We start from the raw sequence: 12,010 nt of genomic DNA on the forward strand, positions 1-12,010 counted from the left end.
ACTGTGATCGCAGATTTGTTAATTACTTCCAGCAACTCTCAGCCATTTGGAGGTATTAAGTACCTACAAGTAGTTAATTTCTTCTCATTTAAGTTATCCCTTGTTTCATAGAACTTCAAACAATTAGCCCCAACTCCTCTATTCTCTTCCTCATGTGTGTGTGTGTGTGTGTGTGTGTGTGTGTGTGTGTGTGTGTGCATGTGTGTATGTGCGGGTACACAGGTACATGGGACCCAAAGGACAACCTTAGGTGTTATCCTTGGGAATGCCACATGCCTCTTTTAAGACAGGGCCTCTCATTGGCCAAGAGCTCTCAACAATTAGGCTACACTAGCCAGTGAACCCCAGGAACCCTCCTTTCCCACTGCCCCATGCTGAAATCACAGGCGTACTTCACCACAATGGGCATCTTTTCACATAGGTACTGAGAATGCAATTCAAGTCTTTATGCTTGTACCGAGTATTTAGGCAAGAACTTTACTGACTGAGCTACCTCCCCAGGCCTCCTCAGATCAGTTTTTATGGCTGTCCTGACACACAACAAATGTCTAAAGGGAAATACCTTCTTGAAAGAATGCACATCCCGGAATTAGACATGAGGTGATTAAGCCATACTACTTCTGAGCTCCCTGTAAGTGCACACTGTCGGGAAGAAATGTAGCAAGCGGTGTTGTCTGAGAACCATTCCGGTGCTTTATTACCCAATGAGGAGCCTGCTTTCATCTTGGATCCCAAATGGGAAGTGATTTAACCTGTCAAAAGGATTCACCAGAAGGATTTATAATGTCCCTTCCAAACCAACAGTGTAAAGAGAAACACTAGTTACCACAACACACACATACACTTCTGAATCTTGGATTTATAGCTATGCCTCTCAGCTAAAAGTACCTCAACGAGTGGAAGGTTTTCTCAGGATCTCTGGGCTATCTTCCTTGGTGATGGGCATATGTGAGCTTTCTGGCTCCGCCTTCAACTTCATTTCCACTCCCATGAGAATCGCTGTCACAGAGTGCCACGTGACCTGTGAGGAAAGCATTTTATCTTTCATGTTGTTCAGGGTAACATGATAATAATCACAACAACGACATTAAGAAATATTCTACTGGGCTGGAGAGATGGTTCAGTGGTTAAGGTGCTTGCCTGCAAAGCCTGAAGATCCTGTGTAAGCCAGACAGACAGTGGCACAAGTGCACAATGTGACACATGCACATTAGGAGGCACACGTCTGGAGTTCAACTGTAGTGGCTGGAGGCCCTGGCACACCAATTCTCCCCACCCACCCCCATCTCTTATATAAAACAAAAGGTCAGTTTGTTGGGCTTGCCTCCAAAAAATATATAAGTTCTTCCCTGAGAAACAAGATCTGTTGTGTCTCCAACTCAAATACAAGCTAATGCTTTGGAAAAGTATGAAGCCTTTTATAAAAATTATTTCAAAAAGGCATGGCATTTTAGATAAGCACCTGAGGGGAAAAAAAAAAAAATCCATCCTTAAAGAAGCTAGACCCAGACTGGAGAAATGGCATAGCAATTAAGGCACTTGCCTGCAAAGGACCCAGGTTTGATTCCCCAGGACCCACATAAGCCAGATGCACAAGGTGGCCCACATGTCTGGGGTTCATTTGCAGTGACTGGAGGCCCTGGCACATCCATTCTCTCTCTTTCTCTCTACCTGCCTCAATCCTCTCTCTCTCTAATAAATAAATAAATAAAAATAAAATGTTTTCTTTCAAAAAAAAAAAAAGAGGGCTGGGGGGTTGCTTAGTGGTTAAGGTATTTGCCTGCAAAGCTAAAGGACCCAGGTTTGATTCCCCAGGACCCACATTAGCCAGATGCATAAGGGGACGCATGCATCTGGAGTTCATTTGCAATGGCTGGAGGCCCTGGCATGCCCATTCTCCCTCCCTCTCTCTCTCTTTTTTTTTCCCCCTCTCTCTCTCCCTCCCTTCTTCTCTCCCTCTTTTTGTCAAATAAATAAATAAATTTTTTTTTAAAAAAAAAGAAGCTGGACTCTTTTTTTCCTTCAGAATATGCTGAAAACTATCCAAAGAGGACAGTTTGCTAGAGGTCAAACAAGTGGGTCTGCGGTTCCGCACACTGCACACTCAGGGGTCAGCAGCCTCCTGACAGGCCTGCAAAGAGAATCAGCAGCCCTCTGGGTTCACAGGGTGTCCTCCTGGCCTTTCTAGATCACACTCATCCATTAAGGCCCAGATCAAATTCCACTTCCTTAAAGAAGCCTTCCCTGGCCACTCCAGCCTCCATTGATCCCCCCTTTCACTGAAATTTCTGGAGCAAGTATCGATTGGGCCATAATTACAGTATTTAATCACGTACTGTCTTGTATTTCTTAAGTCTCTACTTTTTTTTTTTTTTCTGCAGGGCCTCAATCAAATGCTTACTCTGCGGCTTGGTGTGAATGGACATGATGACCTGGTCAATATGAACTCTGGCCACTGTGCCCTGGATCTTCCCAGAAGCACTCCACATACCTGTCTGGAGCCTAGACTAGAAACATCATAAGATCAGAAATATGGGTATCCACTAGGAAATTGTCTCAAAGGTTCCTTAAAGCAACCTGTACAATCAACAGGCTACCACATTACCAAGGAGGCTGCTGTTTGCAGCCATTGCACACAAACTGGCCATTTTTTTTGTTTTTTTAATATTTTATTTTTAGTTATTTATTAGAAAGAGGGAGACAGAGGGACAGAGAGAGAATGGGTGCACCAGGGCCTCCTGCCACTGCAAAGGAACTCCAGATACATGTGCCACCTTGTGCACCTGGCTCATGTGGGATCTGGAGAATCAAACCTGGATTCTTAAGCTTCAGAGGCAAGCACCTTAACCACTAAGCCATCTCTCCAGACCCCTTTTTTATTTTTATTTTTTATATGAGAGAGCAAGAGCAAAAGAGGAAGGAGAGAGATTGAGAATCGGTGCCCCAGGGCCTCCAGCCACTGTAATAGAACTCCAGACACGTGTGCCACCTTATGCACATGTGCGACCTTACACACTTACTTGAGCATCTGGCTTATGCCGGATATGGAAGTCGAACATGGGTCTTTGGGCTTTGCAGGCAAGTGCCCTAATTGCTAAACTATCTCTCCAACCCAAGTCTCTACTTTTTAATACAAAGGCATTTTCCAAACAGAACTTGAGGATTTCACTACCAAAGAGCTTCTCTATAAGGAACTAGGCTCTAGATTTATTTCGTAACCCTCCTAATTGATAACCTTGGTTCACCGGGCCTCTGGGAGGCATTTGGCAGCTCTCTGCTGCCCCCTTCCGGCTGCTTGTGACTTTGTACCAGATCTTTTAAGGAACTCAGCCAGCTGCCTCCAGCTCTTAAATTCTTGTTAAAACACCCCGAATTTGGCAAGCCTGGTGACTAAAGGCACTTCATCTCACATAACAGATGGTTTGAAATATAGCTATTGTTCTATTGACACAACTTTCTTATCTCAAATCCAGCTACTCCAATCAGCTAGCTCCATTTTATTTAGATACCAGATGCAATATCCTCCTCTAAAAAATCAGAAATCCATAGCAGACACCATGCCCTTTATATCAGAGGCTAGACATCTACACCAGATAACAGTTATTGCATATTCACATACACATGTGCATACATACATACATACATACATACATACGCAATACACATCTTGAAAGGAAATGAGGACCATAAGTACGTGTGGTGCATTGACATTTTAGGCAAGGCTTGGGACAACTCTCTCTGATTCCTCAACCACATAATGGCAAGGGTTAAGCAGTAAAACACAGAGATTGGTTTATCTAACTGCCTGGTAAAATTGTTTAAAACTGAAATTTCTATCACCCCTAGAGACCCACAGATTTACATTTTCAAGCATCACTAGGCATTTTGGATACGAGTGGGTCTGAAACAGCCATGAGTTGCCTAGTCAGCTTTTATAGTATTACTCTATTCCTTGTGTCAGCCAGAACCAAGTACGCTGGAGTTGAGAAATAGGACCAACCGAGCTGCAGAGATGGTTTAGTGGATAAGGTGCTTGCCTGGGAAGCCTAAAGATCCTCGGTCGATTCCCCAATGCCCACATAAGCCAGATGCACAAAGTGGCTCATGCATCTGGAGCTCATTTGCAGTGGCTAGAGGACCTGGTGCGTCCATTCTTTCTCTCTCCCTCCCTCTCTCTCTCAAATAAATCAATAAAATGTTTGTAGAAAGGAAATCAGACCAGCCTAAGGTGAGTAAGCATCTCTTTTTTTTTAATTTTTTATTCATTTATTTATTTGAGAGAGACAGACACAGAGAGAAAGACAGATAGAGGGGGAGAGAGAATGGGCGCGCCAGGGCTTCCAGCCACCGCGAACGAACTCCAGACACGTGCGCCCCCTTGTGCATCTGGCTAACGTGGGACCTGGGGAACCGAGCCTCGAACCGGGGTCCGTAGGCTTCACAGGCACGCGCTTAACCGCTAAGCCATCTCTCCAGCCCAAGCATCTCTTTTATAAAGCTTAATCATCAGGTATAAAAGTCTCTCTCCTTTGCCACAGGACAGTCATAGGACCCATAATATGCTAACACCAGTATGTGGTGCAAGAAAGAGCATTGTAATTGAATGACTGCCTCTTCCATAATTCACCACCCAGAAGTGATAAGTAAATAAGTCAGCAGGTATGTTAGTGCCCAAGAGACAAGCAACTATTCAGAAAACACCATGGTGTCCTCCACTAGGCCTAGAGACAGGAACTTGGAGAGGTCCTTCCCATTACTTGAGTCACCACATGGTGACATATCAGACAAAGTTGATTCTGAAAAAAAAGAAAGAGGGCTGGAGAGATGGCTTAGCGGTTAAGCGCTTGCCTGTGAAGCCTAAGGACCCCGGTTCGAGGCTCGGTTCCCCAGGTCCCACGTTAGCCAGATGCGCAAGGGGGCGCACACATCTGGAGTTCGTTTGCAGAGGCTGGAAGCCCTGGCGCGCCCATTCTCTCTCTCTCCCTCTACCTGTCTTTCTCTCTGTGTCTGTTGCTCTCAAATAAATAAATTTTTTAAAAAATTTAAAAAAAAAAAAGAAAGAAAGAAAAAGAAAAGAAAAGTGGTATCTTTGCCAGCGTCTCAGCTGCTCAAGCAGTAACTTCACCTCAATCCCAGAGCAATGCTCGACAACAGGGCTTCTCAGACTAACTCGTTTGGATCACCTGGGCCCTCGTTAAGCTAGAGATTCAGCTTTAGGCATTCTAGCGTGGCAACAGATGCTGTGTTGTCAGTGAGCTCCCGGTGAGACCAAGGAAAACACCTGAAGAAGCCCACTAGCTGGCTTCCAGCCAGCTGTCTTGATGGTCCATGTTAGAAGCCATCGATCCTAACAACATGCTCTCGTGGGCTCTGCTGCGGGTAATGCTGCGGACAAGTGCATCGCACTAGCAATGGGTGCCTATGTTGGTTTTAGGAACTTGAACGTGTTATAGACCTTTTCACCTCAGTGTGCCAAAACCCCACGCCCAGAGCACACTAACGCAGCCACTTCTGAACCTGAGTTCTGCAAAGAGCCAAGGGGTTTGGATTGAGTGCACACATACCACAGATGACTTAACTTGGCCCTGCCTACAGTCACCTTTCCCCTTAGCCCAGACACCTGCTTTTTTCATCCCATAAGTAGCCCTGAACTTAAAACCCAGGGAAGCACAAGGAAGATTAGCTCTCCCACCTCCACTGCTTTATAAATAAGTTCTCATTCTTTAAATATTTTACTTATTGACTTATTTGTAAGCAGAGAGAAAGAGAGAGAGAGAATGTATCAGGGCCTCCAGCCATGGCAAATGAACTGCAGGTACATGCACCACTTTGTGCAGCCGGCTTTACATGAGTACTGAGGAGTTGAATCCAGGCCTTTCGATATTGCAGGCAAAGTGCCCTAACCACTGAGCGATCTCTCCAGCTCTCCTTTGGAAAAACTCATTACCATTATCTATTAACTTTAGTAAAAGTAGTTCTAAAGACTGAGCCAAGACCTCACACTTGCTGGGCAAGCACTCTACCATTCATATACCAGCCATATCCCTGGCTCTCTTTTTACTTTTTATTTAAAGATAACTTATTTCAGTGACTGCCATACTGCACTGCAAGGCAAGACAGACCTTCTGAGTTCACAATGAGCGACCCCAATACTGCTAGTCTGCCAATTGTACTTTGAGTAGCAAGTCTTTCCGTAGGCTTTGGCTCTGGGGGTGGGCTCCTAGCCTTATGCTCCTGGTAACAGCACCTACTAACCACCTAATTTGGGGCAAGTTGTACTTTGAGCTTTAGTTTTTTCAGTGTGTCAAAGGCTTACTGTAAGAATCAGAAAACACCTGGCCAGTAGAAACTTCCTCACTCAACACCTTCACAGAACACCTGCATCAGATTGTAACATCTTTCTGGATCATCTCCCAGCCAGAGAATAGTCTTTACTGCTCCAAACAATCCTCACTTCTTTGTACAATGGAAGAAGGAGAAGACAAGAAGACTTAGTGACAGAGAGAGAGAGAGAGAGATTTCAAGATGCAGAACTGCTGCCTTTGAAGATACAGGAAGTCAGTCATGAGACTGAAGTTTCCGAAGCTGGAAGAAAACAACGTACAGATTCTCCCCTCCAGAGAGGACCAAGTCCAACTAACACTTTGCCTTTAGCCCACATTGTGATTTGAATGCAAAATGTCCCCCAGGTGTTTTTGCATTCATGATTATGTTTGTGTGTTTGGAATGCTTGATCCCCAGCTGTTGGCAATTTGGGAGGTGGAGCCTTGCTGGAGGAGGCGTGTTGCTGGGCGTGAGCTTAGGAGAGGTGTTAACCAGCTCTCCTTTGACAGAGCTCAGCTCACTCTTGTTGCTTTCTGCCAGCTGCTGAGGCAAGAAGTGATTCTCTACAAGTTCACCAAGTATACTTCCGTCTCCCCTTGAACCCTCAGGACAAAAGGAAGTTCCAGACAAGCCCTGTGATTAAGTGAATTGGCTTGTTTCTGAGACAGTCGCTGTGATACTGACCATGGAATTCTCTTTCAGCTGGGTCTTCAGTTTTTGCTCACAAAGTCCTGGAAACAGATAAGAAGGGCCCCTGGTAGGTGGTACAGAACATCTGACCAAAGACAAAAGCTAGAATTTAGAATCTTATAGACTATCCCAGTAGAGCATAGGGTCTTAAAAATTGGTTGACATAAAGTTTTAAAAAGTTGGTTGATAAAGCTGGGCGTGGTGGTGCACGCCTTCAATCCTAGCCCTCGGGAGGCAGAAGTAGGAGGATTACCAAGAGTTCAAGGCCACCCTGAGATTATAGAGGGTCAGCCTGAGCTAGAGTGAAACCCTACCTCGAAAAAAAAAAAAAAGTTGGTTGATAATCCCAGCACTTGGGAGGTAGAGGTAGGAGGATCACCATGAGTTTGAGGCCACCCTGAGACTACATAGTTAATTCCAGGTCAACTTCAGCCAAAGTGAGACCTTACCTCGAAAAAAAAAAAAATTTTAAGTTAATTGATATAAGGAAGCTCTCTTCAAAGACAGACTGTGATTTTTCAAAGGCACTCACAAATTCTAAGACTCTCGTCCTTAGAAAATGTTGAACCTAATTCCCATCCACTGAGATGACCCTTAGTGATCTGCTTCTGGTAAATAAAATGTGAATGATGGCTTAGGGTTAGATCTTTTTAATTTTATTTACTTATTTGAAAGAGTCAGAGAAAAAGAGTCAGTGAGAGAGAGAGAGAATATGGACATGCCAGGGCCTCTTGCCGCTGCAAAAGAACTCCAAAGACATGCAGCACTTTGTACATCTGGCTTTATGTGGGTACTGGGGAACTGAACCTTGCCCCCCCCTCGGGCTTTGCAAGCAAGTTCCTTTAAACTGCTGAACCATCCCTCCAGCCCAAGATCTTTGTTTATAAGCATGTCTTGCCCTTTAGGTTGCTTAGTGATGGGGAATCCAGATGCCATGTCACGACGTTCAAGCAGTCTTGGGGACGTGAGCAGGGAAAGAACCGAGTTTTCTCACCTGCAGCCTGCATAGCTGAGCCAGCTGAGCCACGTGAGTGTGCCACGCTGGAAATAGCAAGCCCATTCCCAGCCAAGCCATCCTTCCTTTCATAGCTCCTGAGAAACCCTGAGCATTGGTCACTGCTAAACACAGCTGTTACTGAATGGGTGACACCCCCCCCCCCCCCGCAGAACCATCAGACATCTACCATTACTTGAAAGCAGTAAGTACTGGCGTAACACCTAATGAATCAGTAGGTAACTAATGCAGTGAGTGAAAACAAAGACCTCAGCTGTTCAGTGTAGTGAGAGAGTCAAGCAGGACCCCAAGCTCAGAAGAAATGAGACACTGCAGTAAAACCAAAGACAGAAAATGCAGAGATGCAAGCTGGGTAGAGCAAGAGGAACTGAACATTTGACTAAATCCTGGAGGCAGAGATAGAATTTACAGTAAGTCTTCTTTTCATTGCATAGATTTTATTTATTTATTGGCAAACAGAGAGGCAGGCAGGCAGAGAATGGGCAAGCCAGGCCCCTCAGCCACTGCAAACCAACTCCAGATGCACTACTTTATGCACCTGGCTTTATGTAGGTACTGGGGAATTGAACCCTGGCGGTTAGGCTTTTCAGGCAAGCGCCTTAACCACTGAGCTGTCTCTACAGCCACCAGAGGAGATGTTCTTACTAACTGCCTTCTCCCCGCCACCCCCGACCCGCCAAGTCTTGCTGTAGAGCCTGGGCTAGAACTGAGGCTGGAAATTGGTCTAGTAATGGAGCAGCCCTCCTTCACTAGTTGCCACCTAGTAGAACTCTTGGCTCTCTGGTTTGGATCCAGGGAGGTGACACCAAACTAAGCTGTCTGCAGCGGCCTACAGACACCAGGAGCAAGTAGGCATCACACTGGACTCTGAAGGACCCAGCGCGTCAGCAAGAGGTCACAGATGAGAAATGACAATGGGGGTGGATAGGAGTCCATGAGACAAAACAAATAGCAACAGCTCAGGATGAAGGCTAGGAAAGGGGGAAACTGAGGCAGACAGGCCCTCAGGGACTGCGGGCTATGTGAGGTGGAGCTGGGCATGCCAGGCTTCTCCAACTTTACTCAGCATTGGGAACGCTTGGGCCTCAGGGTTCTGTTAAACAGACGCCTGGGCCCTGCCTCAAATTCCTGATTTCTGTAGGTGTAGAGGGGCCATGAGTGTTTCTCACCAGTGTCCAGGAGATGATGAATACATCCACCGAGCTCAGTACTGGTGGGATTTGGGCAGAAGAGTCAGGATTATGCAGGGGTGTAAGGCCACATCTGTCACTGTAGGAATACTGTGTAGAGCAAGTACCTTTGAAGAGAGAACAATGCCTTCCCCGGAACCCAATGGATCATCTCCATGTCCCACCCTGTACCCCCTGTGCATCTCAGAGTCCCGCTCTGGGCTCTGTGAGAACCCTCATTCCGTTGGAAATGACGTCACAGTGAAACAAAAATCACTATCATTTATAAGGCAATTACTATATGCTAGGTATTCTATCGACATAACATTTAACTCTGACTTCAAACTTCAAAAGGAGGAAAGCTGTTACCATCCTTAATATACACATTTAAAAGAATTAGAACTCAGAGAAATTAAGTGAACTGTCCTGAAGCCTTGGCAGGAAGCTGAAACAAAGCTGTGAAACGTCTTAATTGTGTTACAATGGGAGAGGAATAGTCCTCTCAAATCGGGAAGCCCAATTTGCTCTCCCCCGCCCCCTGAGGAAAACAAAATCCATCAAGTACTTCCTAATGAGTTTTACTTGTCATTTCTCTTCAAAGAAAGATGAGACCAGGCTGCACCTTGTTTAATGAAAGCTTGGGTGCAATTCATTTTCTTTTAAAGTGGAATATAATCAGGACTCATTTGATTTTCCTCTAAGGGGCCCTGTGATGTAGAAACCTTCAGAAACGCATCAAATGGAAGTCAGGAGGAATCTCCGTGTAGACCCTGAGCTTCCCACCATATGCCTAAGTGACCCATCTGTGGCTTATTCACTTGTCACTCTGCCTATCTGGCTCGGCTGATAAGGCTGTCAGTGATAGTTGAATAGGCAACTTGGCGCCAACAGAAATGGGCATTATTTATGTACATTTGGTAATTCATATGGCAAGTGCTCTCTGTGACACTTGAGATGGTTGTATTTTAGAAAAATTATAGAATATTTAATGGCATGAATAAGATATATTGTTAAATGAAATATTAATTTGTAACTCTTTTTTTTTTCTTTTTGGTTTTCCGAGATAGGGTCTCACTCTGGCCCTGGCTGACCTGGAATTCACTATGTCTCAGGGTAGCTTTGAACTCATGGCGCTCCTCCTACCTCTGACTCCCAAGTGCTGGGATTAATGTGTGCACTGCTATACCTGGCTCATAGCTCTTTTTTAATTTCTTTGTTTTTTTTTCTTTTTTTCAAGGTAGGGTCTCACTCTAGTCCAGGCTGTCCTGGAACTCACTCTGAAGTCCCAGGCTGGCCTTGAACTCATGACAATCCTCCTACCTCTACTTCCTAAGTGCTGGAATGAAAGGTGTGTACCACCATGCCTGGTTCTATAACTCTTTTTAAGATTATGTCAGGCAGAGTGCAGTGTTGCACGCCTTTCTTCCCAGCACTCAGGAGGCAGAGGTAGGAGGATTGCTATGAGTTCAAAGCCACCCTGAGACTACAGAGTGAGTTCCAGGGCAGCCTGGACAAGAGCAAGACACTACCTGAAATTACAAAAAAAAAAAAAAAAGATTATGTCAGGCTGGTATCTTAGTTTGGATCCTCACAAATTCAGACCTTGAATCATGAATTCAAGTGCAAGAGGGTGGAGAGATGGCTCAGAAGTTATAGAGTAATGAGCCAGGTTTAATTCCCCAGTACCCACATAAACCAGATTTACAAAGTGGCATAGCACATGCATCTGGAATCCATTTGCAGCAGCTGGAGGCCCTGGAACACCCATTCTGTCTGTCTGTCTCTTTTCTATCTCTGTGTGCTTACAAATAAATAAATATATTTTTTAAAAAAAATTTTAAAAAAAGAAGAATTTCAGCAGGGCGTGGTGGTGCATGCCTTTAATCCCAGCATTTAGGAGGCAGAGGTAGAAGGATTACCGTGAGTTCAAGGCCATCCTGAGACTACATAGTGAATTCCAGGTCAGCCTGGGCCAGAATGAGACCCTACCTCAAAAAAAAAAAAAAAAAAAATTCAGCTGGAGAGTTGGCTTAGTGGCTAAGGTGCTTTTCTACAAAGCCTAAAGACTCAGGTTCGATTCCCCAGTACCCACATAAGCCAGATGCACATGATGGCACATGTGTCTAGAGTTCGTCTGCAGTGGCTGGAGGCCCTGGCATGCCCATGTTCGCTCTCTCTCTCTCCCTCCCCCACCCCACTGCTTCTCTATCTCTCAAATAAATAAATAAAATATTTTTAAATACGCCTCATTTATACACCATGTCTTTATTCACTCATTCAAGCAGCTAGTAGCTGTTGGGCACTAGACATTTCCTGAAGCCCCTATCATTCACTGATGATAAGAAAAAAATCTGAAAAAAAACATTACCGCTACCAATCCAGGCTCAGTTGTACATGCCTATAATCTCAGCTATTTGGGAAACTGAGGTAGGAGGATTGCTTGAGCCAGGTGTTGGAGTCTGACCTGTGTAATATAAGACCGGTATCTCATAAAAAGGAAGAGAGGGTGTGGAGATGGCCCAGCAGGCGAAGGCGCTTGCTCACCATCCTGCCTGCCCAAGTTTGATTGTCCAGCACCCGTGTACAGAGAAACACAAGGTGGCACACACATCTGTAACCCTGTGACAACAGAAGGCATGGTCAGGAGTATCTCCACGTTCACCGACAAGCAGGAATGAAGTGCATACAGCAGCAAACCAAAGACCATGTCTCAAGCAAGGCGGATAAACACCCCAGGGTTGTCCTCAGACCTCCATATATATGTGTGCTGTGGGATGTATGTGACAATACGCACACACGCGCGCACACACAC

General features: G+C 45.2%; 1 pseudogene; it reads right to left on the reverse strand.

The window, feature by feature from the left end:
• Window positions 1–2,549: 2,549 nt before the first annotated feature.
• LOC123455673 lies at window positions 2,550–2,675 on the reverse strand (annotated as a pseudogene).
• Window positions 2,676–12,010: the final 9,335 nt, after the last annotated feature.

This window comes from Jaculus jaculus, chromosome 17 (genome assembly GCF_020740685.1).
Source record: "Jaculus jaculus isolate mJacJac1 chromosome 17, mJacJac1.mat.Y.cur, whole genome shotgun sequence".
In the NCBI taxonomy this organism is placed as follows: Eukaryota; Metazoa; Chordata; class Mammalia; order Rodentia; family Dipodidae; genus Jaculus; species Jaculus jaculus.